We start from the raw sequence: 27,955 nt of genomic DNA on the forward strand, positions 1-27,955 counted from the left end.
ATACAGAGAATGCCACAAAGATTATCCTTGAGAAGAGCAGCTCCAAGACACATTATTGTCAGATTCACCAAAGTTGAAATGAAGGAAAAAATGTTAAGGGCAGCCAGAGAGAAAGGTCGGGTTACCCACAAAGGGAAACCCATCAGACTAACAGTGGATCTCTCAGCAGAAACCCTCCAAGCCCAAAGAAAGTGGGGGCCAATATTCAACATTCTTAAAGAAAAGAATTTTCAACCCAGAATTTCATATCCAGCCAAACTAAGCTTCATAAGTGAAGGAGAAATAAAATCCTTTACAGACAAGCAAACGCTGAGAGATTTTGTCACCACCAGGCCTGCCCTACAAGAGCTCCTGAAGGAAGCACTAAACATGGAAAGGAACAACCAGTACCAGCCACTGCAAAAACATGCCAAATTGTAAAGACCATTGATGCTAGGAAGAAACTGCATCAACTAATGAGCAAAATAACCAGCTAACATCATAGTGAGAGGATCATGTTCACATATAACAATATTAACCTTAAATGTAAATGGGTTAAATGTTCCAATTAAAAGACACTGACTGGCAGAAAGGATAAAGAGTCAAGACCCATCAGAGTGCTGTATTCAGGAGACCCATCTCACATGCAGAGACCCACATAGACTCAAAATAAAGGGATGGAGGAATATCTACCAAGCAAATGGAAAACAAAAAAGCCTGGGGTTGCAATCCTAGTCTCTAATAAAATGGACTTTAAACCAACAAAGATGAAAAGAGACAAAGAAGGCCATTACATAATGATAAAGGAATCAATTCAACAAGAAGAGCTAAGTATCCTGAATATATATGCACCCAATACAGGCACACCCAGATTCATAAAGCAAGTCCTTAGAGACCTACAAAGAGACTTAGACTCCCACACAATAATAATGGGAGACTTTAACACCCCACTGTCAACATTAGACAGATCAATGAGATAGAAAGTTAACAAGGATACCCAGGAATTGAACTCAGCTCTGCACCAAGTGGACCTAATAGACATCTACAGAATTCTCCACCCCAAATGAATGGATATACAGTCTTCTCAGCACCACATCACACTTATTCCAAAATTGACCACATAGTTGGAGGTAAAGCACTCCTCAGCAAATGTAGAAGAACAGAAATTATAAAAAACTGTCTCTCAGACCACAGTGCAATCAACCTAGAACTCAGGATTAAGAAACTCATTCAAAACTGTTCAACTCCATGGAAACTGAACAACCTGCTCCTGAATGACCACTGGGTACATAATGAAATGAAGGCAGAAATAAAGACATTCTTTGAAGCCAAAACTCCTGAGACTAAACCAGGAAGAAGTTGAATCCCTGAATAGACCAATAACAGGCTCTGAAATTGAGGCAATAATTAATAGCCTACCAACCAAAAAAAGTCCAGGACCAGACGGATTCATGGGCAAATTCTACCGGAGATACAAGGAGGAGCTGGTACCATTCCTTCTGAAACTATTCCAATCAATAGAAAAAGAGGGAATCCTCCCTAACTCATTTTATGAGGCCAGCATCTCCCTGATACCAAAGCCTTGCAGAGGCACACACAAAAAGAGAATTTTAGGCCAATATCCCTGATGAACATTGATGCAAAAATCCTCAATAAAATACTGCAAACCGAATTCAACAGCACATCAAAAAGCTTATCCACTATGATCAACTGGGCTTCATCCCTGGGATGGAAGGCTGGTTCAACATATGCAAATCAGTAAATGTAATCTAGCATATAAACAAAATCAAAGACAAAAACCGCATGATTATCTCAATAGATGCAGAAAAGGCCTTTGACAAAATTCAACAGCCCTTCATGCTAAAAACTCTCAATAAATTAGGTATTGATGGGATGTATCTCAAAATAATAAGAGCTATTTATGACAAACCCACAGCCCATATCATACTGAATGGGCAAAACCTGCAAGCATTCCCTTTGAAAACTGGCACAAGACAGGGATTCCCTTTGAAAACTGGCACAAGACAGGGATGCCCTCTTCCACCACTCCTATTCAACATAGTGTTGGAAGTTCTGGCCAGGGCAATCAGGCGTGAGAAAGAAATAAAGGGTATTCAATTAGGAAAAGAGAAAGTCAAATTGTCCCTGTTTGCAGATGACATGATTGTATATTTAGAAAACCCCATTGTCTCAGCCCAAATTCTCCTTACGCTGATAAGTAACTTCAGCAAAGTCTCGGGATACAAAATCAATGTGCCAAAATCATAAGCATTCTTCTACACCAATAACAGACCAACACAGAGCTAAACCATGAGTGCACTGCCATTTGCAATTGCTTCAAAGAGAATGAAATACCTAGGAATCCAACTTACAAGGGATGTGAAGGACCTCTTCAAGGAGAACTACAAACCACTGCTCAACAAAATAAAAGAGGACACAAACAAATGGAAGAACATTCCATGCTCATGGATAGGAAGAATTAATATCGTGAACATGGCCATACTGCCCAAGGTAATTTATAGATTCAATGCCATCCCCATCAAGCTACCAATGACTTTCTTCACAGAATTGGAAAAAAACTACTTTAAAGTTCATATGCAACCAAAAAAGAGCCCGCATTGGCAAGATAGTCCTAAGCCAAAAGAACAAAGCTTGAGGCATCACGCTCCCTGACTTCAATCTATACCACAAGACTACAGTAACCAAAACAGCATGGTACTGGTACCAAAACAGAGATATAGACCAATGGAACAGCACAGAGCCCTCAGAAATAATACCACACATCTACAACCATCTGGTCTTTGACAAACCTGACAAAAACAAAAAATGGGGAAAGGATTCCCTAGTTAATAAATGGTGCTGGGAAAACTGACTAGCCATAAGTAGAAAGCTGAAACTGGATCCCTTCCTCACACCTTATACAAATATTAATTCAAGATGGATTAAAGACTTAAATGTTAGATCTAAAACCATAAAAACCCTAGAAGAAAACCTAGGCAACACCATTCAGGACATAGGCATGGGCAAGGACTTCATGTCTAAAACACCAAAAGCAATGGCAACAAAAGCCAAAATTTGCAAATGGGATCTAATTAAACTAAAGAGCTTCTGCACAGCAAAAGAAACTACCATCAGAGTGAACAGGCAACCTACAGAATGGGAGAAAATTTTTGCAATCTACTCATCTGACAAAGGGCTAATATTCAGAATCTACAAGGAACTCAAACAAACTTTCAAGAAAAAACTACCCCATCAAAAAGTGGGCAAAGGATATGAACAGACACTTCTCAAAAGAAGACATTTATGCAGCCAACAGACACATGAAATAATGTTCATCATCACTGGTCATCAGAGAAATGCAAATCAAAACCACAATGAGATACCAACTCACACCAGTTAGAATGGTGATCATTAAAAAGTCAGGAAATAACAGGTGCTGGAGAGGATGTGGAGAAATAGGAACACTTTCACACTGTTGATGGGACTGTAAACTAGTTCAACCATTGTGGAAGACAGTGTGGCGATTCCTTAAGGATCTAGAACTAGAAATACCATTTGACCTAGGCATCCCATTACTGGGTATATACCCAAAGTGTTATAAATCATGCTGCTATAAAGACATATGCACACATATGTTTATTGCGGCACTATTCACAATAGCAAACACTTGGAACCAACCCAAATATCCATCAATGATAGACTGGATTAAGAAAATGTGGCACATATACACCATGGAATACTATGCAGCCATAAAAAAGGATAAATTAATTTCCTTTGTAGGGACATGGATGAAGCTGGAAACCATCATTCTCAGCAAACTATCACAAAAACCGAACACCACATGTTCTCACTTATAGGAGGGAATTGAACAAGGAGAACACTTGGACACAGGAAGGGGAACATCACACACTGGGGCCTGTCATGGGGTGAGGGGAGGGGGCAGGGATAGCATTAGGAGATATACCTAATGTAAATGACGAATTAATGGCTGCAGCACACCAACATGGCACATGTATACATATGTAACATACCTGCACGTTGTGCACATGTATCCTCGAACTTAAAGTATAATAATAAAAATAAAAAAGAAGGAGAGTGATGATGAAAAACTCACTTCCTAGTAGCACATTTATCTCTGTATAACTCTGTCACCACTCTTCTCCCACCTCATCTTTTGTCTTAGGAAATCTAAACTCAGCAGGATCAGCTTGGACAGATGCAGATTCACTGAAGTGAAGGTTAGCGAATTCACACACTTCCAAGACATTACGATGCAGCTTTAAACTGTTATCTTTTACCATTTTAGGTGTCAGATTAAATTTAAGTTAATTTCCGTATAACTTAAACACAGGAATTAAAATAGCTTTCTAAACCTAATGTTGTGTAGTACCTTGGAGTATCTAAAGTTCTCGCACACACATCATTGTATTTAATCCTCTGGAAATTGTGTAAGTAGGTGTTATAGAGGAAGTACATGCTGTTATTACATTGGTTTTAGGATGAGGAAGCCCAGAGACAGATCAGTTTAGTCAATTAAATTTAAAAGGCAAGCACAATGGGCTAGAACCTGGGTCATCTAGTTAACACAGGCTTTAAGTGCTTTTTCTATTGGAGCAGAAAAACCAATACATCTAAACATAATTGTTCACTTGACTTTTCAGTGTAAAGAAGAGTTACTCCAAAAATAAAAACCAACACATTATAAACTGCTCTCTAGATGGAAAAAAGAAAAAGAGTAGTAATGTGAGAATATTATAGTTCATAGTCCTAGAAAGCTCAATATTTCTATTGTCTCAAGGGAAATGTCTCAAAGAGGCCAGAAACTCAAACCAGATATTTTCCTGTAGAAAAAGGTGAGGATGTTTTCAAAAACTGAGTTTTATTATTAGCTGAAAAGAAAAATAAAATAGTGCTCAATCTGTATTTGGGGAAATCCCAAAACAGCCTATAGTTCTGTATGCTCTGAGAACTTTCTCTACAGGGGATTTCCTGCAATTGACAAACACATAAATAATTTCTGCAAAAATGCAGTCCCATATGTCACAGCGTTCTTGTTTTGAATGAAAGAAAATCCATTTGTGAGTGGGTTAGGTTTTCTACATACCAAAAGTTATTCAAATTTTTAGAGTTTCTATTATGTTGCTTTCTCCTCTGGATGCAGAACATACCTTATTTCAACAGTGAAGGAAAAGATGCTGAGCTCTGGCTATAAATATTTTATCGTATATAGAGACAAAGATCACAGAGGGGCAGATGAGTAGCAGGAAATAAATGTGATGTTGTTTTCAAATCCTCAGAGGAGGTTTATATTAAACTGTCTCTGCCAGCTTGTTTTCTGCTTGGCTTTTACACTGTCAAACCCGGTAATGGAACCCTTTTGTGTACTTGGAGTTCACCTACTGGATGAGGAATGCAGCATCTAACTGAAAGTGTTAAAATTATCCTTGTTATAAAGTATACACACAGAAAAACTGGCAGAGTGATGAAGACATATTTCTAAGAAGGATGATCCATAGTGGATTTTCTTTTGGAAAGGTTCTATCCTAGTAAAGACAATAGGTTAAAAAATATGTTATATGTTGAGTTTTCTCAATTCAGTTTCTTCTTTTTCTCCTCTTACTCTAATGTCTCAGAGTTGTTGGAATGTTTTAACTCAATGGGATTTAGCATCTTTCATGATTTCATAACCCACTGGAGTTTATTTGGCCAGAACTCAATATTAATGAGGGCAAGGTCTTGAGCCCATTCTCCTTGAGGGGAGGACAAAGTCCTATTTTCCTAACATAATGGCACAGACCACGCATCAAACCTACTACTCACAAAATTGCATCTCTGGATATAAGGAAAAGTGGATGAAAGGGTGAGTAATACACCAGCTTTTCTAAAATTGCAGATCTGATGGAACCCTTCCTGTCTCTAAATTACCTTGAAATGTATTTGCATAAGGGGCTGCCATCCTTGAATGTCAGAAGGGGAAAAAAGAATGCAGAGACTGTTTATACTAGTAGAGCTGATAGTAAATCTTCCTACTGTTTTATATACAATAGAATTTTAGAGTTTAAAAATTTTTAAGTTTAAATTTTAGAGTTTTAAAACTCTAAAGTTCTATTGTATATAAAACAGAAGAAGGTTCATTAACTCTGAGATATGGATATATTATTTATATTGGTCAATTACCAATGTGCCTAATAGTATATTCATATCTCAGAGTCGGGTGCCATATGTTTTGAAGGTATATTATGAATGAGCATCTGATGGCCAACATCCCCAATATAGGAGTAAAATGTCCAGAGAATCTGTGTAAATAAAGTACAAAATGGTGGCCGGGCACGGTGGCTCAGGCCTGTAATCCCAGCACTTTGGGAGGCCGAGGCAGGTGTATCACCTGAGGTAAGGAATTCGAGACCAGCCTGGCCAACATGGTGAAACCCTGTCTCTACTAAAAATACAAAAATTAGCCAAGCATGGTGGCAGGCACCTGTAATCCCAGCTACTCGGGAGGCTGAGGCAGGAGAATCACTTGAACCTGGGAGGTGGAGGTTGCAGTGAGCCAAAATGGTGCCACTGCACTCCAGCCTGGGCAACAGAGTGAGACTTGTTCCTTGGTCTCAAAAACAAAACAAAACAAGAAAACAAAAACAAAGTGGCATAAACTTATGTGAAAGCTTAGTTATGCTTCTCTGATGGGTGTACCCCTTTTTATAACACACACACACATATCAAACCATAGAGATGCTTATCTTACATGTAAGTCAAAATGTGGGTAAGCTAGGACATTTAGGATTGTTTGTTTGCTTGTTTCTGTTTCAAATTATTCACAGATATCAGGCCATTGATTTTTGGCTTGAAGAGCTAAATTCAGTGACTAAAATGCTGCTTGGAGTGATTTTGTACTTGGTAAAAAATGCACACTAATTTTTTTTACTATTCATTATTGGCCAGGTACTCTGTGTAGGCTATTTTATAGGAAATGGTATTCATCTCCATCTTTCAGATGAGTAAATAATCTCAGGGAATAATAAATTGCCTCAAATCGTGCAGCTAGTAAAAGGTGGAGCCAGTCTGTGGATACAAAGCCAACTCCTTACTCTTGAAGGTTGGAAATGCAAATACTAAATTTAATTGACATCTGTACCTTTTGTTAAAATGTGCATTATCAACATGTTCAGAATGGTATAGCTGTTGTCTGAACATAGTCTACTAACATTCAGCATTCAGATTTCTTTCTTTCTTTCTTTCTTTCTTTTTTTTTTTTTTTTTTTGAGATAAGGTCTGGCTCTGTCACCCAGGCTGGAGTACAGTGGTGTGATCTCAGCTCACTGCAACCTCTATCTCTCAGGCTCAAGCCATCCCCCTACCCCAGCCCTCCCAAGTAGCTGGGACTACAGGCGTGCACCACCACACCCAGCTCATTTTTGTATTTTTTGTGGAGGCGGGGTTTTGCCATGTTACTCAGGCTGGTCTCAAATTCATGAGCTCAAGTGATCAGCTTGCCGCTGCCTTCCAAAGTGCTGGGATTACAGGGTGAGCCACCACACCCAGACCCCAGATTACTTTTTAAGTCAGTAATGGTAATATGGCTTTAGCAGAGGTATATGGGTAAGGGCTTCTTAATGGCATGTTTTAAGAGGAAGAAATATGAGAGGAGAGTTTTAGTGATGATTTGAGAATGTCTTAACGTAATTTTATGATATCTAATATTTCTTTGATTAATTTGGCTATTTGTAGTGTAAATAGAAAATTAAAAGTAGTACGAATTCTTAGAAAATAAACTCAAAATGGTTATATAGAAAATGTAATATAATGATACTAACAAAATACAGAAATTTACAAAATGCATTTAGTTTTATTTTTCTGGATCAAAGTATTACTTCTGTCAAATATGTTGAATTATCTTATCATTATGCAGTAGACCCACACGATTATATCAATTTTAAAATTGCATTCCTTGACAAGGTGACTTGTCTGCTGATACTCTAAACTATTTGAATGGGGTATCGAAAGATACAGAAAAGAAATTACGTCTACTTGTATTTTAGCCTATTTTGAATTAATTTAAAAGCAGCTGTGTGAACCATCCTTCTAGAATTTCTCGTTGCCTGTGTAAGGCATTGCTTTTTACTAAGCCCTACAGATCCTAGCGATAATAGTTTAAAACACAGAGCATGTTTTTGAGAAGATAATTTTAGCAACAAATTACTTTCTATGAAGTACAAGTAACTCAATGTTAAAGGTAATTATTTTAAAATACTAAGAAGTAAACTAAATTGGAAAATATTTCTAAGGGGGCCTTAAACATTTTTCAAATGCACTGGAAAATAGACATGTAAAGTGTGATCCCTCCATTGTACCTCTCACAGAGTACTTGCATTTTTACAGAAAATACAAGGAACTAAGTATGAACCTTCTGTACTTGCAGTTAACTGGTGTATATAATGAAATAAAAGCTGTTTAGGTTGACCTATAACGGACAAGGCAAACTATTAACCTATAATTATTTTCAGGGAAATTTTCTTTGAACTTGTCTGAAAATTGGAGGAGCAATAATTAATATCATGCAGAAGAAAATACCTGGGCTCTGGAATTTCATTTTTTATAGATATGTCATAATTGTACATATTTTGGGGATATATGTGATGTTTTGATATATGTATACAATGTGAAAATAAACTCAAGGTAATTGAAATATCCATCACCTCAAACATTTATCTTTTCTTTGTATTGGGAACATTACAATTCTTCTCTTCTAGTTATTTTGAAATATACAGTAAATTACTGTTAACTGTAATTTTCCTACGGCACTCCCAAGTATTAGAACTTATCCCTTCTATCTAACTGTATTTTTATACTCTTTAATCAAATTCTTCTCATTTCTCTTGCTCCCTACTTTCCTTTCCAGTCTCTGAAAGTCATAATTCTACCATCTACCTCCATGAGGTCTACATTTTTTTAGCTCCCATGTGTGAGTGAGAACATTTTCTTTGCCTGGCTTGTTTCACTTAATGTAATAACCTGCAGTTCCATCCATATTGCTGCCAATGACAGAAATTAATTTCTTTTTATGGTTGAATAGTATTTAAATGTATACATATACCATATTTTCTTTATCCATTCTTTCAGTGATGGAAACTTAGGTTGATTCCATATCTTGGCTATTATGAATAGCACTGAAATAAACATGGATGTGGAGATATCTATTCAATACATTGATTTTCTTTCTTTTGATATATACTCAGCAGTGAGATTGTTGGATTGTATGGTAGTTCTATTTTTAGTTTTTTGAGAAACCTCCATGCCGTTTTCCATAATGGCTGTATTACTTTACATTCCCACCAACAACATACAAGTATTTCCCTCTCTCTGCATCCTTGCCAGCATTTGTTACTTTTTTTTCTTTTTGATAATAGCCATTCTAACTGGATTGAGATAATATCTCATTGTGGTTTTGATTTGCATTTCCCTGATGATTAGTGATGTTGAGCATTTTTTCAAACACCTGTTGGACATTTGTATGTCTTCTTTTGAGAAATGTCTATTTGGGTCTTTTGTCCATTTTTAATTGGATTATTATTATTTGGATGGTTTGCAAATATTTTCTCCCATACTGTAGATTGTCTCTTCACTTTGTCAATTGTTTCCTTTGCTGTTCAGAAGTTTTTTAGCTTGATGTAATCCCATTTGTCTACTTTTGTTTTTGTTGCCTGTTCTTTTGAGGTCTTACCCCAAAAATCTTTGCCTAGACCAATGTCTTGTAATGTTTCTTCAATGTTTTCTTCCAGTAGTTTCATAGTTTAGGTTTTACATTTAAGTCTTTAATCAATTTTAAGTTGATTTTTGCATATAGTGAGAGAGAAGGGTCTAGTTTCACTTTTCTGTATATGTATATCCAGTTTTCCTAGCATCGTTTATTAAAGAGACTGTCCTTTCCCCAATGTATGTTCTTGGAGCCTTTGTCAAAATTAGTTGCCTGTAAGTGTGTGGATTTATTTCCGTGACTTTTATTCTGTTCTATTCATTGGCTTGTCTGTTTTCATGCCAGTACCATGTTGGTTTGGTTACTGTAACTTTGTAGTATAATCTGAAATCAAGTACTTGAATGCCTCCAGTTTTATTCTTTATGCTCAGGATTGCTTTAGTTATTTGGAGTCTTTTGTGTTTATGCATGAATTTTAGGATTCCTTTTTCTATTTCTGCAATTAATGTTATTAATATTTTGTTAGGATTGCTGGAATTTGTGTTTTTAATAGGACAACAGAGAATATAAGAAATAATATTTGCTTTCGGTTCCTGGGTCTTTCATGAAGAATGTAAAATCTGTATGTAGTCCCTTTCTACCCTAACTATAATATTTATTATTTACTCATTTAAATGGCAGGGGTATGCTGAACCATAAACAAGGTTGGGAATTTGTATAATCCTCATATAACTGTGATTCAGCCAATATGTATATAGTTGATTCTCATTATTTGTGATTTCATATTTACAGATTTACCTTCTCATAGCTTTTACATTTTTGTGCTTAATGTTGGTGATTCCATGGTTTGAAATGGCCCCATAGTGTGGGTTTGACATGCTGTCTCATGTTCCTAAGCACAATAGGCTGTCACGTGCCTTATGGAGAAAACACATGTGTTAGAAAATCTTTGTTGAGGCATGAGCTACAGTGCTGTTGATTGTGAGTTCCATCTTAATAAATCAACAATATGTATACACACTGACACACATAAAACAGAGTTATGTATTGATTATTTGACAAAAATATTGGAGCCAGAGACTTGCAGAAACCTAACCCTCTATTTCTCCTAGGAACAATGCTTCAGTATTTGCTAACTTAGTGTTTGTGGTGACTTCATAATCATAACTACTGCAAATATCAAGAATTGACTGTATTGAAAATGTATGATTACCAGTTTGTGGGCTAGGCCCCAGAGATTCAGGGAGCAAACAAGGTTCGCCATCTATTGGAGAGATGGATTTGTGATAGAATAATTATTCATAGTGGAGAAAATGCTGTGGTACAGATGCAGCCAAGGTACTAAGAGGAGTCTAATCCTCCCTAAGGTATCCAGGTAATAATACACAGATCTGTAGCTGCATGCCTGAGAAAATGACAGAAACAGTAAAAAAGAATGCACTGCATGTGGGAGAATGTAAAGTAAATGTGGCTATATGTTTTGTTTATTTTTAAGCACAGCATAATGTTAGTGGGGTTCTGAGTAATTTTGGTACTATATTGTTACAGAAATACATTGTGGTGAAATGCTTCCACCTCTTGCCAAAATGAACACTGAGAAAAAATGAAGAAGACTGACAAGCACCAACGAAAAGCTGCAGAATAGAAATAGCCACACTCCTCTGGAGTCTTTAATTCATCCACAGCCATCATATAAAGGTAGGGGAATAAATTACCTTATGGTTTTGTCCTTTTAAAATGTATTTTAAATTAAACAGTACTAAAAACACGGAAACATGCATGTATTGATTCAACAATATTCTCTGGGTGACTACTATAGGCCTGCAAACTATTGTAGGCACTGGAAACTAAAAGGGCAAGCTTATGACCTTGCAGAAACTGACATTCCAGTGATTTCAGTGGAAAGGGTAAGTAAATAAATGAAAAGGAAACTGACAACCATTGATAATGTTTATGAACACGACAAGCAGGTTAATGAGATAAGGGATGAGGGACTACTTTAGTTTGACTGTCAGAGCAGAACACTTAGAGAATTTGAGCTGAGCACTGAGTGACAGAAAAAATCCAGCTGAGTAGGGTTTGAAGATCATACCTTCCATGTGTCACGAACCAGGATCCATGTGGATATATTCAAGGTTTGGAAACCAGGCCAATATCACTTTAAGAGAGGGGCTTTGGAGAAGCAGGATGTACGAGATGAAGCTTGAGAGCTGTTTAGATGTGGGAAAGTGTCTTCGTTTTATTTTAATAAAGATGGAAGTTATTGGAGAGTCATTAGCAGGTGAATGAAAGAATTTATATTTTTTAAAGGCCATTCTTCTTTATTATAGCCAACTAGTATGAATGGGGTTGCAGGAGCTGAAAACAGGGTGCTCTTACCCACATAAAAGATACTGCTGACTTGGCTTAGGGATGTGGCAATGGAGATGGATGAATTTGAAAGATATTTGGGCATAGATGACCACCCAAGCTCCTTATGAATCTCCAAATATAATTCTAATTTCCATATGCAGGGTATGCTGTCTATTGGTGTTTTAATACACAATAGTCAGATTATAATTTATTCCACTATTTCAAAGAACTGTTTATGATGTATATGTCTGTGGCCTGCTTCTGAAACTTAGAGGGTGTTGATGTCAAATTGTGAAAATAAAGAAAATTCTGCCCTGAAATCTCATATTGTAGGTGGGTTATCTTGTAACACTCAGAGACTTGAGCATTCCAGATGCGTTTGTAGCTCTTCTCCTGCTTCCTGGATGGCTCCTGACTTCTAAGAACATTGTTGCTCAAGACACTGAGAGGCAGCCTGTGGGAAGGGTGTCCTTCTAGATGAGAAACAAGAGTTTTTTGAGGACTAGTGGCTTAGGTCAGTCAAGCATAACTTCAAGATTAAAACTTTCATACTGGGTTATTCATAGATGCAATGTTGAAGGGAAAATTAAAATCCAACTTCAAATTGGTGCTTTAAAAAGATGAGAATATATGGATTTAAGCAATGGTTACCAGAGAAACGTATCCTCTGTGCAGTGAGGGTTTCACATCTTGGATTATGTAACCATTGTGCAATGTCCATAGGGGAGGGAAGGGAGGAAAAGAAATGTATGCTATGACCTTGTAGGTCCAAATTTGCAAGAAGCCAACAGCTACTGTTGGAGGGTGGACAACCCTAAAGTCTGTGCTCAGAAGAGTTATTCTTGATAGCTCAACTGAACAGTATTTTAAGATCTCAGCAAAGTGCAACTTGCTTTCCAATATTCATAACTGTCTGAAATGGTTCTAAACTTGTATGGTGCAGGAATTCTTCCTTCCTCCACCCCAGATCCTTCTGTAAAGATTTTGGTCATTAGAAAACAACCCCAATGCAGCAATTAAACAGTGCTGGATAATTAAAAAGTCTCGTGAGACCCTACAAGTTCATAGGAGAGCCAAGGCTCAAGCTTACTGAGGGGTATTTTGTACCACACAGCTCAGGTAGCTAAACGCAAGCTTTGTTAACAAGTAAACAGGTGCAAACCATCAATCAGTACAGTTTTGATAAACAGCATAGACAAACTGGTACAGGATGCTGGTGGGGTTTTAGACTTTTCACAGCACCTTATACATCACTAGCTAGTACATTTCACCTCTGACTTGGCCAAAATCAATACCATGTTTCCAGGTGCCCATCAAGATCTGCAAAGAGCTACCCACGGTGCACAAGTTAACCCTTTTCTCATATACTTAGAGAATTGAGCCAGGATGAAAACAGAAGACCTAAATATGACATACCCCATTCTGTGATTAGTCTTGTCATCCACTGGACTAGATAAATATCTTTGATTAGCTGGAGAGATCATTAAGAGGCTAGGCCTTTCGAATGGAAGTCAAAGTTCCTTAAGAAATGATTGGATTCTGAAGCAACAAGACTAACATAAACTAGAAAGAGTAATGGTGCCTTAGGTTGATTTGTTCAGAAGCAGAGAGTGAAACAAAAAAAAATGGAGTGGTGTTTAATCGGAGGTGATGCCAGCATACATTTGTAGGGTAGTGCAGATGTGAGACAGAGGAAAAAAGGAAGACAAAAAAGATGCCTTATCATTTCTGTGATCAAGAGGGGTATAATCACATTAGATAACTTTGGGATACAGCACAGAACATAACTTGGATTTATCCCAACCAAAGGCATGGAAATTAGGGTATTTAGCTATCTTCTCCCATCTATCTCAACTAAGGGCTGCTCCCTTAGGTGGAGGTATGGAGTGTTAACTCCCTGGTATTTGTAACTTACCATACGTGTAGACCAAGAAAACTCTAGCAGCCAGAGGAAGCCCTCAGGCAGAGTCCCAGATGTTTGCTATTGAAAGTCACCATCAGGTCAACTTGCACAACAATAATAACTGCCAATGAGGTGAGAACAGAGCACCTACAGTTTCTGCTAGAAGAAGTGACAACAAAGATGATGGTGATGATCATGATCATATGAATAGAGCTATCATTTATTGAGCAACTAGAAGCCAAGTCCTATATTAAATGCTTTACATGCATTTTATCATTTAATTCTTATCTGTTGGATATCCACTCTGTGTCAGGTGGAGATATTTATGCATGATTATATATCTATATAATATCACAGTCTTGCAGGATGTATATTATTCCAGTCTTTAATTTAGAGATGACCACACAAGGCTTATCAAGGTTAACCAAATTGTCTGAAGTAACATTTGAAGTTTGGGATTCAAACCTGGGTTTGTCTGCCTCCTAAAGAGTCCCTTGGCTTAGACAACATTATAATCCTTAATTAACTAATTAATCATTGATATTTTTCTGACATTCATCTATTAAAAAGTCAGCAGGCACTATTTAGATTCTGAGATACAAAACAAAAATTGTCCTTGTTCCCAAGGAGTTCTGTGTTTATGGAAGAGAAAGACAAAAAAAAAAAAAAAAACAAAAAAACTATAGTATTATAAGAGCTGTACTAGAAGTATGTTGTAGCTATTGAACATGATCAAGAAAGAGAGTATCACTTGTTGCTGTATAACAAATAGCCCTATAACTCAGTGACTTAAAATAATAAGCATGTGTTATTGATCATGAGCCTGTGGGTGAGCTGGGGACTTCTACTGACTTGGACTAAGCTTGGCTGATCTTAGCTAGGTTTGCTCTGTAGTCTGCTGACACGTTGGCTGGGGCTGAATAGTCTCAGATGCTTTACTCCCATGTCTGGTGATTGACTGGATGTGGCTAGGGAAAGTCACTTCTCCAGCAGGCTAACCAAGAGTTATTCAATGGCAACTGAGCCATGTGGATCACTCATTCAAGAGAATAAGTATAAGTGTGCAAGGCTGCTCAAGGCCTGGCCTCAGAACAATCACTTCTACAACATATAGACCAAAGAAATTCACAGGCCAGCTCAGATTTAAGGGATGTGGAAATAGACTCTACCTCCTGGTTAGAGGTTCAAAGTCACATTGCAAAAGGACATTGATAAAGGAAGGGGAAGAACTAGACTGCAAACGATCTACCAGGAAGAAAATATCTGGATAAAAGATTACAGAGTAAGTAGGCATTCCCTAGCCAAATAAGATAGGAAGAGAATTTAAAGCAAGAAGGGGCTGGGCACCATGGCTCATGCCTATAATCCCAGCACTTTAAGAGGCTGAGGTAGAAGGATCACTTGAGCCCAGGAGTTTGAGACCAGCATGGGCAATATAGACCCTATCTCTACAAAAAAAATAAAGTAAATTAGCTGAGCATGGTGGCACTGCCTGTGATCCCAGCAGAGAGGTGGGAGGCTGAGGTGGGAGGATCACTTGGGCCTAGGAAGTAAGCTGTGATCGTACCACTGCACTCCAGCCTAGACAACAGAGCAAGACCCTGTCTCAAAAGAAAAGAGGAAAGGAAAGGCAAGGCGAGGGGAGGCGAGGCGAGGCGGGGCGGGGCGGGGTGAGGCGGGGCGGGGCGGGGTGAGGCGGGGCGGGGCGGGGCGGGGCGGGAAGAGAAGGGAAGGGAAGGGAAGGGAAGGGAAGGGAAGGGAAGGGAAGGGAAGGGAAGGAAAGGGAAGGGAAGGGAACGAAAGGGAAAGGAACAGAAAGGGAAGGAAAGGAAGCAGGATAGTTTGTATTTAAAGACACGGGAACATAGTGTTCCATAATGCTGTCAGGTTACTTGGGAATTAAGGCATCTAATGGTGAGGGAGAGAGAGGAGGATTAAAGACAAGAAATCTGTAAAATGTACCAGAATTCAGGAAAATAAAAGTTAACTTGCAGACAGAATAATATGTTTATGAAAAAGTGACAGGCAAATGGGAAGATGAACAAAGTTAGGTCAATGGATGAATGAATGGTTGATTGTACAGACTATTGTGGTAATAGGGTTACCAAAATTGTTAAGATTATATCTTAGAAAAAAATTTGTAGGTTGGGCTTGGTGGCTCATACCTGTAATCCCAGCACTTTGGGAGGCTGAGGCAGGTGGATGACTTGAGCTCAAGAGTTCAAGATCAGCCTGGACAACATGGCGAAACCCCATCTTAAAAAAAAAAAAAAAAAAAAAAATTAGCTGGGCAGGGTGGCGTGCACCTGTAGTTCCAGCTACTGGGGAGACTGAGGTGGGAGGATCACTTGAACCTGAGAGGCAGAGGTTTCAGTGAGCCAAGATTGCACCAGTGCACTCCAGCCTGTGAGACAGAGCAACACACCCTGTCTCAAAAAAAAGGGGTTTGTAGAATGTGTATTTATTTCAACAAGAAAAGAGGAGGGAGGAAATACCTTTATAAGTGATTGAAGAAAATAATGTGGTTGAAAGCAGGCCTGAAGGAAATAACTTTTCAGCATTTGACTGTGTTCGAGGCTTCACGGAGCTATTGTGATGATGCAGGTTGCATGATAGAAACTCTTTCTATGAGACAACTTTTATAAGCATGTTAAGCATAGTGAGTAGGTTTTTGTGAAAACTAATGAAGAGTTTGGCTTATGGTCACAAGCAAATTCCAAGGCTCTAGATTCTCATAAGGCCAAGTCTCTGTGAAGACTGTTGATGTCAGAGATATATTTATATAGAGATTTGTGCATGTGTGTGTTTCCATTGGGGTATGTGTGTGAGCTGGTAATTTTCAATTCATGGATTTCTCCACTCTAAGACTGAGTTGTGTAAATTGAATAGCAGCTCTATTCTACAGTTTTCCAAAGCCACTTTCATTGTACTCCTGGGTCTGCGTTGCAAGTGTGGAGCTCGCCCAAGTCACCAGGTGCAGCAGATTTTACTGTGAAGCATAACAGGCTAACATTAGCATCTCAAGCTCCTCAGAGGCAGAATAGAAATTTCGTAGTTCATTTTCACAGCTAAGTAATACTACATTGTGTTAATATATCACAGTCTATTTTTCTGTTCTTTTATAGATTGATATTTCTGTTGTTTCCATTATCTGCTATTATGAAAAATGGTACTATGATCATTTTTGTATCTCTCCTGGTGCCTGAGCAAGAGTGTTTCAGGGAAGTATATGTAGAAGTGGATTCCTAGGATGTAAGATGTGTAGGTAACCAACCATCTCGGTTTGCCTGGAACTGAGGAGTTTTCCAGGATGTAAGACTTTTGGTGCTAAAACTAGGACAGTCTCAATCAAAATGGTATAAGTGGTCACCTTAAATACACATATGATCAATTTTACAACATAATACATATTAAACTCTTTCCCACAGAATTGGTAGCAATTTACACTCCCAACAAGTGGTATATGACTATTCCCTTTGAACACCATTCTCTTCATGCCTAGTGTTCTTGATATCTTAATTTTTGCCAATCAATTGAGGGTGAAATGGAATCTTGCTGTGATTTGATTTTCCCTGGTAACTAATGAGGTTCGGCATCTTTTCGTGTTTAGTTTTCCCTGTGTGTGTTCTCTTCTGTGAAATGCCTTCCATATCTTTCATCTTTTCTTGTTTTGTTTTGTTTTTTTTTAAATTAGACACATCTAATTTATCTCTTCAGATTTTCTTGATTTTTCCAGCACTTAGATTAGGGTCTCTCAACGGCAGCAGTGATGGCATTTTGGACTGCGTAATTCTCATGGGATACTGTCCTGTGCCTTGCAGCACATTTAGCAGCACCCTTGGCCTTTACCCACTAGGTGCCAATAGCACCCCCAAGTAGTGAAAATAAAAAATGCCTCTAGACATAAAACTACCTCTTGCCAAATGTTTCCCTAGGGGCAAGATTGTACCTGGTTGAGAGCATCTTGCTCCTGTGGGAAAGAGAAGGTAGCCAAGCAGGTAAATTCCGTTTCCATTTCTCTCTCTGATGAACTCTTTCTCAAGTACAGCATGTCTCTGTCCAGCATGTTTAGAAGTGTCGCATGTCACATAGCAGATGCATTGCTGAACCACTGGCTCTATTTCTTCATGGTAATGCGGTGGTCACAGCAGTAACGTCTCACTTTGTCTTGCTGCTCACCCTTCCCTGCTTCATTTCCTATCTCTTCTCTTTCCCACCTTTGGATTGCATATTCCAATTAAAACCTCAGCACTTAATGCATGTCTCAGGTTCAGTGTCCTAGGGAAACTGAATTAAAACAAGTAGTTACAGACAAGATGCCCTACTGGTAGGACTTTGGAATTTGATTACTGACGTGTCTGAAAGCAATAGGGATCATATATTTAGTTGTAAATTGAGATGAAAATAAACCCTAGCAGGCAGCAGCATTAAAATTACTTAAACTCTCATCTGTAGTAAATTGGGATATGGCTTAAGTGGGAGGTCAGGTGTTAGGAGACCTAGTAGCTGCAACACACAGTGGCTATTAAAGCACTGATAATTATGCAGATTGTGAAGTAGATGGCTACTTTTGACCTGAAGAAAGAAAATGTTAAGCTGAGGATGGTTCATTGCCTACTTAAGGCATGCTCTGAAAGCCAGAGGGCATCTATGGCTACTTTAAAGGAGACTAATCTCTGGTCACTGCAGGGCAGACTGTGATGTAACCCAGGCCCAGGATCTGACTATAAGGCTGGTAGGGCTGCCAAGGAGACAGGATACACAGCTTTGTAAAATCTCCTATTTCAAACTCAGGGCCATGATCGGAATAAGGAGACGTGGGATGAGTTCATTTGGATGGATGAGATTGAGGACCTTAAACCCCTAAGTTCCCTTAAACCACCCTGGAAGACAGGAGTCATCCTTCTTTTTCTGACAGAGAAGAACAGCTTTCCTTGCCCAACAGTTGTGTAGGAATCTCACCTGAAGCAGGTGCCTTATGAAATCGTTCTTGCATGCCTTAAGATCTTTCTCTGCCACTGCTCATTGTTTCCATGCTGATAACTAGAGTGTAGACTCAGCGGAGAAGTACCAGCCACCTCCAGGGGGAAATAGCCTACCCACTGAACAACTGAAGTACCTTGAAACCCACCCGGACTGGACCTTGAGTGTATTAGAGTGGAGAGGAGTATATATGTTGTGCTGAACTCCTATTGACTTCAGTGGGGATGGCACCAGGTTCAAGAGGCAGAAGAAGAGACCCAGAGCCAGTAAACACGACATGGGGTCTCATGAAGGGCTTACATACAGGGGAAAGAGTCCAGTGGTGGTGAGCTGGACAAGAGAACCACAACCACTTGCAAAAAGCATGCAGTTTATATAGCATGTTCACTTAGCCCCCCCCCCCCCTAATAACCTCTACCTGGAAACCTTTTAACCCCACACACAGGGCCTCAAACCCCTGTACAGCCCACATTCCACAGGACAGGATGGGACCCAGATGTTCCTCATAGGAAAGGAATAGCTCTCTGGGTTATTAATCCACTCCTGGATTCCCTAGCTCAGAATTCCCAGCTGCATTCAGGTGCACCATACAGGGTCGTTCTTAGGATATGCTTAAGTGATTGTTATCAGGTGCGTTTACCATAGAGTATAATGCTAGATCAGAGGGTGTTCATTGATATAGAGGCACTCACTCATAAGTCAAGTTTCAGTTGTTTGTCAAGGACACTTGGAGCTGATCCCAATAGTTTTCTGGGATGGTTCTTCAAATTCTGTATGTTCTGATGGCCAATAGCAAATGAGGAAATGCCACAAGTTCTTTAACAGTCTCAATAAAGTGTCCGATAGCTCAGAGAGGACGGACGTTAGAATGCATGTTAAAAAGGTTTTAGGTACAATCTTCAAATCTATCACTTGACTATTTCTAACGAAGAAGACCCAGAGGACACTCCCTTCACAAAGACAGTAAGGGATCCTGAAGAGGAGTGCTGACGCATTTGAGAAGCTGGTCTGAAAAGGCTGCCATCTATGGGCTGGGGTTGACATTTGAAGAAGCTGTCCAGGAGTTGATCTTCCTAATATTGCTCGGATGATGGGGCCCAGAACAACAGAGGCTAAGTAGTGGTGCTTACTATTAAGAGTTAAGGTGGCCTTAACTACTTATAATGCGTAGCAAAATTGAAGTAGCAGTCAGGGTGCCTTGAGCCACAGGAATCTAACAGTGGCTAAGAGATCCTGGAAATCTTTGGGACAAAATAATTGGGCAGCTAATAGATCTGCAGTTTGGATAATGGGAAAACAACTGAAGGGTTATAAACTATGGAATTTCATGGACCCTTTCCAGGTTTCCACATCTAAGTCGGTTCAGAGATGGCAAAGGAACCGTGGCAGTCAGCTCGTGTTCATGTTTCATGTTTATTCCATTTTAAATTTTTTGTACATTTTACACATCGTTATTGCATATCTACCTGCGAATTCTAATACATGATGTATAGTCGGTTGATTGTTATTTGGTCACCTGGGGCTCTGGGTGACCAATACTCTCCACGTTTCCCCATGGAGAGTATTTCTTTGTGTTCTCTAGGAGTCAGGAATATTGGCTGTCTTCCGGGATTCCACGCTAGGGAGGGGCTGACTCTCAGGCTTGGCTGCTCTGCTTTCCATTGCCCAGGGCCTAGGCTTTGTCTTTACAGCAGTGTTGTTTTCGTCATATTCCTTTAGAGCTACCCAGTCATTTTCTTTAGTTTAATTCCTAAATCGTTTCTCTGGTATTATTTCTCTAACATTTATTTTTGTGAGCAAAGGTGGAAGGAAGCTCAAATATTTCATTTACTAACTACTGAGCCTAGCATAATGTATTACTTCTTTAAAATTTTTTTTTGAGACAGGGTCTCTCTCTGTTGTGCAGGCTGGAGTGCAGTGAAACAATCATAGCTTACAGCAGCCTCAAGCTCCTGGGCTCAAGCAGTCCTCCTATCTCAACTTCCCAAGTGTCTGTGACTACAGGTGCAGGTCACCACACCTGACTAATTTTTTTATATTTTTAGTAAAGATGAGGTCTTGCTGTGTTGCACTGGCTGCTCTGGAACTCCTGGACTTAAGTGATCGTCCTGCCTCAGCCTCCCAAAGTGTTGGGATTACAGATATGACCTACCATGCCAGGCCATCAGAATTGATCATTTTATAAATGTATCCAGGATATATTTGCATTTTAGCATAGGGATCCTTTAAATTACCTAGACTGCATACTACCAAAAATGAAGTAACTTTGTCTCTCTACTTGCCTGAAAATGACTTAGAGCAATTAGCAATTGCCCAGTGCACCAATTATAACGGCATTGAGTTTGGTCCAGGAAGTCTTTAATTGAATGAATCAGAGGGGTATTCTTATCCCTTGTTCAGTATCTTTTTCACATGGTTAACAGGTATGGATCAGAAGACTGGGCCTGTAGGCCTAGATCCTGAGTGACGTTTCTCTAGTCAGAGGCAAACTCAGCTGGTCCCCTCTCCACACATTCCTTATTTATGGAACACACACATTCAACATGTACTGAGCTGTCCCTCTTATTTAGTCATTTTTTAGAAACATGATAGTAAGTGGTACATTTCAGGAAGATTTTCACACATTTCAAAGTTTGACATGCACAAAGACAAATTTTTAACTGTTCAGAACACTTTCATCTTCGGAACTGCCAAGTCTCTATATTTTATATATAGAGAGAAATGTGAATGACTTTGATTAACTGGTCAAAGGGTAGAGCAGGGTTCTCATGCCTATGGAGACCGCACAGTGTAAGGGAAAACTGGCAGGGGGTGAGAAGTTTGCAAAGAGGGAAACGTAGGCCTGTGTAAATGCAATGGCTCCTACCTATCTCCAATCTGTAATTGCTCTATGGGAATGTGGGCCAGATATTCTGTTTTTTTAAAGGAAACTGGAAGCTTGAAAGCTAGAGTTTTCTAATATAAAACCTCCTAATTTTTAGACATTGGTTTATTAAAAAACAAAAATAGGCAAACAACAAATGACCTGATTTTCTGGGGGAAAAAAACATGTTTGGGGCACCCTATGTGCTGAATCTAGCCTGCAGACAAGTTCAAATATGCAGCATGTAGCTTGAGATGGATGAGTTTCAAAATGTAAATCCTATCTACACTGGCAATTGGATTATTTTGTGTCAAGGAAAATGACTTTTTTGTCTTAAGGTATTTTTGCTTTTGATTGCTGGTTTTATTGCTTGGGATTTTCTTCTCCCTGGTATAACTGAACAGCCTAGTGGATACTTTATCATCTAAAACTACATGTAGGCCTATACTATGATCCAGCAATAGCCCCCCTAAGTGTATGCCCAAGGAAAACTAGTGCATAATGGATCTATTCAAAGTAATACAAAACTGGAAACAAGCTAGAAGTTCAACAACAGAAGAATGAGAAATAAATCTTGGTTTATTCATTCAGTGGAATGCGGTACAGTAATAATAACACACTTTTGTTTTGAGACAGAGTCTCACTCTGTCACCCAGGCTGGAGTGCAGTGGCACAGTCACAGCTCACTGCAGCCTCAACCTTCCAGGCTCAAGCAATCCCCTCATCTCAGGCTCCTTAGTATCTGGGACCACAGGTGCTTTCCACCACGCCCAGCTAATTCTTTTATTTTTGTAGAGACAAGTTCTCACTATGTTGTCCAGGCTGGTCTCAAACTCCTGAGCTCAAGCAGTCCTCCCACCTCAGCCTCCCAAAGTGCTAGGATTACAGCTGTGAGCCACTGTGCCTGGCAGAACATGCTGTTGATACACACAACAACATGGATGAATCACAGACATTACGTTGAGCAAAAGAGGCTGGACCCCCCAAAAATGTATTATGTGTGATTCCATTTATACGGAGCTCAAAAACGGGCAAAATTAATCTTTGGTGTTAGAACTCAAAAAACTAGTTTGATATGTTGAGTTAGCTGTCTCCTTTTGCTGCTCAGGGGTAACTGCTTAGTAATTTGAAGGAGGTTCTCAAGTATCCCTGTTTGCCATAGGCATGAGGGGACTGGGTGCTTGAAGGTCCACCCTTCCAATCCTTCACCAACTGAGACGTCTCCATCACAATGCACGCATATACAGGGGAAGGCACTCTGATTCCCCATGTGACATGATATTTCACTTTTTTCCCAAGTCCTCCAGGTTCCCTATTTGTGAAATATAAGTTTTTTTATCTATCATAGAGATGTACAGTTTTTTTTTTATTCCTACCAAGCTTGAAGGAGTGGCTCTTTGTGGAGTGTTACTTATGTATATGTTGATTTCACATCTTCCCCAGAGCATCCTAGTCTCTGCACATTAAAAAAAAAGAAGAAGAAGAAGAAGAAGAAGAAGAAGAAGAAGAAGAAGAAGAAGAAGAAGAAGAAGAAGAAGAAGCAAAATAACCCTTCTCTTTTCACTCACAAGCTTAATATTTTTTTTTCAAGTTTCAAAAGGAATAGACTAAGGGGAAGAAAATACACACCCAAGGCTATTTCTCTACTACTAGGAATTGGTGTTTCCATACAGATGGTTTCTCATACCCCGGGGACTAGTAAGTGCAGCCTTGAAAGGAAGCAATTGGAAAGTACCTAAAAGAAGCTCCCAGCCTATTTTATTTGGCACCTGCTCTCTAGGGCAGAAAGTGAGACGAGGAGAGTCTACAGTAAAAACCAAAGAAGTAACTGAAGAAGGGGAAACATACACTGAGCCCTTAAGCTAGAAAGACCTCTGATATTACAACCAGGACTGTGTATTTCAAACACACGTGTAAATAGTGGTGGCTTATCGCAGCTGATAGGGCACGAAAGACAGCAGCCAGAGATCTGGTTGTAGTACGGGGGATGCAGAGGAGGGTGTTGTGACCATTCTTTAAGGATTTGTTCCTTATTCAAAGTGTCCTATATCCCTGCATTATTCAAACATCACTACTCAAAATGGAAAACATGGAAATAACTCAGAATCTATAAAGTGCTTCACTTGCTTATTTATAATGCAGGAAAGATAGGGAAAATTCAAAAAATGGTTTTGTTAACTTCCAGTTGTTATGTCTCTGTGTTTTAAAATTAAGTTATATCTCATTACAATAAGCTTCATGGGAAATTTGGCATTTTATTCCATGGAATTCTCACTGGTCAAAATCAAAGGTACTTGACCTAGATGGGAATCAGGTGTCTTCAGTCATGCTTAGCTACATCACTTCTAGATGGCAATGCAGTCTTGAGTTTACTTCTTAACCTCTCTGAGCTCCGAGTGAAGCAAGGTGAAATCCATGCTTTGTCTGTTCCTTAAGTTTGGTATGAAACAAAACCAAAGGCATCCTAACAAAGTGTCAAGTGTGAGGTGAATGGGAGTTGTAATCATTCTTACCCCCGTGGCTTAGAAAGCAAACCAAATGGCATGTCTGCAAACATTCCTTAGATGAAGTGCTTTTTGATTCTTGTAATTCATGTTTGGTTTTTATTGGAAAATGGATGTAAGTATCATTGGTTATGGGAAAGAAGTTAAAGACCATGCATTCGGAGGGAGAAAAGGAGCTATACAGTTGCAATAGAAAGCAGTGGGATTTATTCTATCCTCTCTTTCTGGCCGGCCAAAGAGTATAATTCCATGGAGTTGTTTTTCCTTATATCTAAAATAGAAATACCAGTATCTACCACCCTGAACTACTTAAGAGGAATGTTGTAAACATCAAAGGAAATCATGTGTGAAAAGGCTTTAAAAGTTCAAATAACATAAAAGAGTATATAGCTGAGGGGTTATACCACTTTTCCCTCTTGTTCTCAGAAAGGTTTCTAAGCGTTATATTGAAGATTCTGGTAAGCTTAATCAAGCCCTCTCCCACTTGTAATGCTATCTGATTTTTTTTCTTCCTTTTATAAATCTAAATAAGTAAAGATAGTATCTAGCAAAAGGCATTGTATGTGTCAAATTTATCATATGGTTAAACAGTTCTAACATCATGGGCTCATGTCAATTAGCTCATGTCAACATTTTATTGTATTAAAACATTGGTCAATGTTTTACTATATTAACGTTGGCCATAACTTGGGAAAATGTGTATTGTCCAAACCAAGACTGGTTTGAGAGTAAAAAGGAGAGCTGTTAATAATTATGTCAGCCTAACAATAGTCAACTGAGACTGTTCTTGGAAAACAATTATTGTCTAAAAGCTTCCTTTTAAAAATAAGTCATAATTATGCCTAATATGTTCTACAGACTAATAAAGGCATGGGGAAGATTTTTTAATGAGCAAACTAAATGTATTCCATGGTTCTAGCCTTCGAGAAGCCACAAGTCTATATGGTAAGAGAAAGCTTATGAAATATAAGGATGCAAAATTAGTAAATGAAAGGCATCATGCTAGCTAACATGTGTTGGATTAAGTGGAGTAGAATCTTGGAGATTTAGACACGACAATGAAGATTCAGACAACCTTGAGTTGTTGGGGAGCTTCTCTGAGAGGGCCAAAGTCTTTAACTGGGTCTGGAAGACTGGTGGGATCTCAGTAGATACAGGGAATAGCATAGTTGGAGGTATTTGGGGCAGGTAAAACACTGTGGAGAAACACACAAATGGATGAGTTTCCATGGCTGTGTGTAGAGGGGAGAGACAAAAGGGCTGTGATTAAATTTTATAAGGATAAAATCTATTGTTTCAACAAATAGTTATTGAGTGTCTGTTACATGATAGGCAGTGTTCTAAATTATAGAGATATAACAGTGAACTAAACAACATATTTACCCTTATGGAGTTTATACTCTAACAAAGGAGAACTTCCCTTAAAATCTGCACCTTCTTTAAATGAACGTTTAGATGGCAAGAAGTCTTTTGGGGAAAGGGGGACTGCTACTTAAAAAGCAGAAAATGAATGATTCAGGTCATTTTCTGTTAAAATAATAAGGGATTTCTAGCAATTGAGCTAACTTATCTTCCTTAGCCAGAATCTAAGACATGGAAAAAGGTTTATTGAGCATCCATCTATCCATTCATTCATTCAACAAATGTTTATTGAAAACCTACTAGGTGTCTGGCTCTTCTACGTGCTGGGGATACAGCAATGAGAAGTTTGGAGAAAGTTCCCTGCCTCTGCAGAGATATTCATCTAGTAAAAATGGATCCTCCCAGATCGTATATTCTAATCCACAAAAATGAAAATTAAAAAAAAAACTCTTCAAGTACTTCTTTACATATTCACTTTCTACAAACAGAGCTAATAAGATGAAAGTGGTTATTTGCTTTTCTCTATAATACAATTTCCTTGCTCTGATTATTACTGTGTGGGTCCAAGTCTTCTTGGAAATGTAATAGATGCCTGTGGCAATTGAGAATCATTAGGAAATAGAAAAAAGAAACTTTCTCCCACACGTCTGTCTCAGAGAGTAGTAGACCATTTGTCATGCCATGGACAGCCCTATTTGGAAGATGGGAGATGATAACCTGACTATGAGGTTAAATACTCCCCCAAAATGCTTCTGCTTCAGGCAAGACAGTATATTTACAATGTCATAATACAGAGTTAATGTCACTGTATAAAACAAAAATGTGGGTCTGTTACTCCTAATTTGAAAACTGGGGCACATATGAGAATAACAGAAACACAGATTGCTAGACCCACCCACTAGAGAGCCTGATTCCAAAAGAATTTTCATTTCTCCCAACCCCCGGTGGTGATACCTATGCTGATGGTCCAAAGGTTGCACATTAAGAACCACTATGTTCTTCTTTCAATATGTGGCTGTCATATAAATATAACATTGATTGACCTGTAGATAATGTAAATTGTAATATTTATAAAGGAGGTCATTGTATTCATGTAACTGTCTATGGCTGGGCTACCCAGTATGGTAGCCACTGGCCACATGGAGCTATTGAGTTCTTGAAGTGTGGCTAGTGCCATATGTTGAAATAAAAATATTTTGGATATTTTATGTTAAATAAAACATATTATTAAAACTAATTTCACTTGATATTTAATTTCAATGTGGCTACTAGGAAATTTAAAGTTAACATGTATGGCTCACATTGCATTTCTACTAGATAACACTGGTCTATGGAGCTTTTCTAAACATGTATATGCTGAGGGTTGGTTTTTATAGAACTGAGAAATTTTTGTAGAACTTAAAAGTTGAATTTTTTTTTTTTTTTTTTTTTTTTTTAGAATTTAAGAGTTACCAGCAGAGGAAAAGAAGGTATTGTGCTTTCTTTGTAAATAACTTCTCAACAATATCTTTTTTATTCACTTGCTTTGAATAATAGTTAACAAGATAATATTCACTAGAAGATGACTTCAATAGAGGTTTGCCAGCTCTCACATCTTAATTAATGTGGCTGTTGGGTCTGTTTCTCCTAAGTTTACCTCAGTTCCTTGGAAGTGTTAAGAAATGCTCTCCTTCAGAAGGAAGGGTTATTAAAGGTCACTGCATTTCCCTTTTTAGAATCCATTCAAGCTCCAGTTGCAATACACATAGATCAATTTCAGATAGATTGTAAATCTAAGCGCAGGATAATGCAGTATGAACTTGGTGGGAGTAAAGACTTTTTCAACAGGACATAGAAGGTAATAAACATAATGGAAAAGATACATAAATTGGTCTAAACTAACATGTGTTCATCAAATACATCTTTGAGCATGAAAAGGAAAACCATAAAGTGGAAGAAAACATTTCAGTGCATTTGTTCAACATATCCAGAATTTATAAAGAACTCCATCAAATGAGTAAGAAAAAGGATGAGAACCTAATGGAAAATGGGCAAGGGACTTGAACAGATATTTCACAAGAGAGGAGATCTGCATGGCCAAGGCACATGAAAGAAGCTCAAGCTCATTAGGGAAATGCAAAATAAAGCCACAATGAGATGCCACTACACACCCACCAGAATGACAATCATAAAAGGATTGACAATTGGAAATGTGGATGAGGACGTGGAGCAACTCAAACTATTGGCAGGAGTGTAAATTGAGCACTTTGGAAAGCTGACTGGAGTGCTCTACTGAAGCCAAATATACTCATATCCTTTGACACAGCAATGCTACT

The 27,955-nt window shown here is 38.6% G+C and overlaps 1 protein-coding gene across 1 annotated transcript in view; it reads left to right on the plus strand.

Moving 5' to 3' along the window:
• PAK5 (p21 (RAC1) activated kinase 5) overlaps positions 1-27,955 on the plus strand; it is a 301,563-nt gene that overhangs the window by 120,521 nt on the left and 153,087 nt on the right. Inside the window, 1 exon segment of the mRNA NM_001260987.1 lies at positions 11,222-11,371. The gene's annotated coding sequence lies outside the window, so the exon portion shown is untranslated.

This window comes from Macaca mulatta, chromosome 10 (genome assembly GCF_049350105.2).
Source record: "Macaca mulatta isolate MMU2019108-1 chromosome 10, T2T-MMU8v2.0, whole genome shotgun sequence".
NCBI lineage: Eukaryota > Metazoa > Chordata > Mammalia > Primates > Cercopithecidae > Macaca > Macaca mulatta.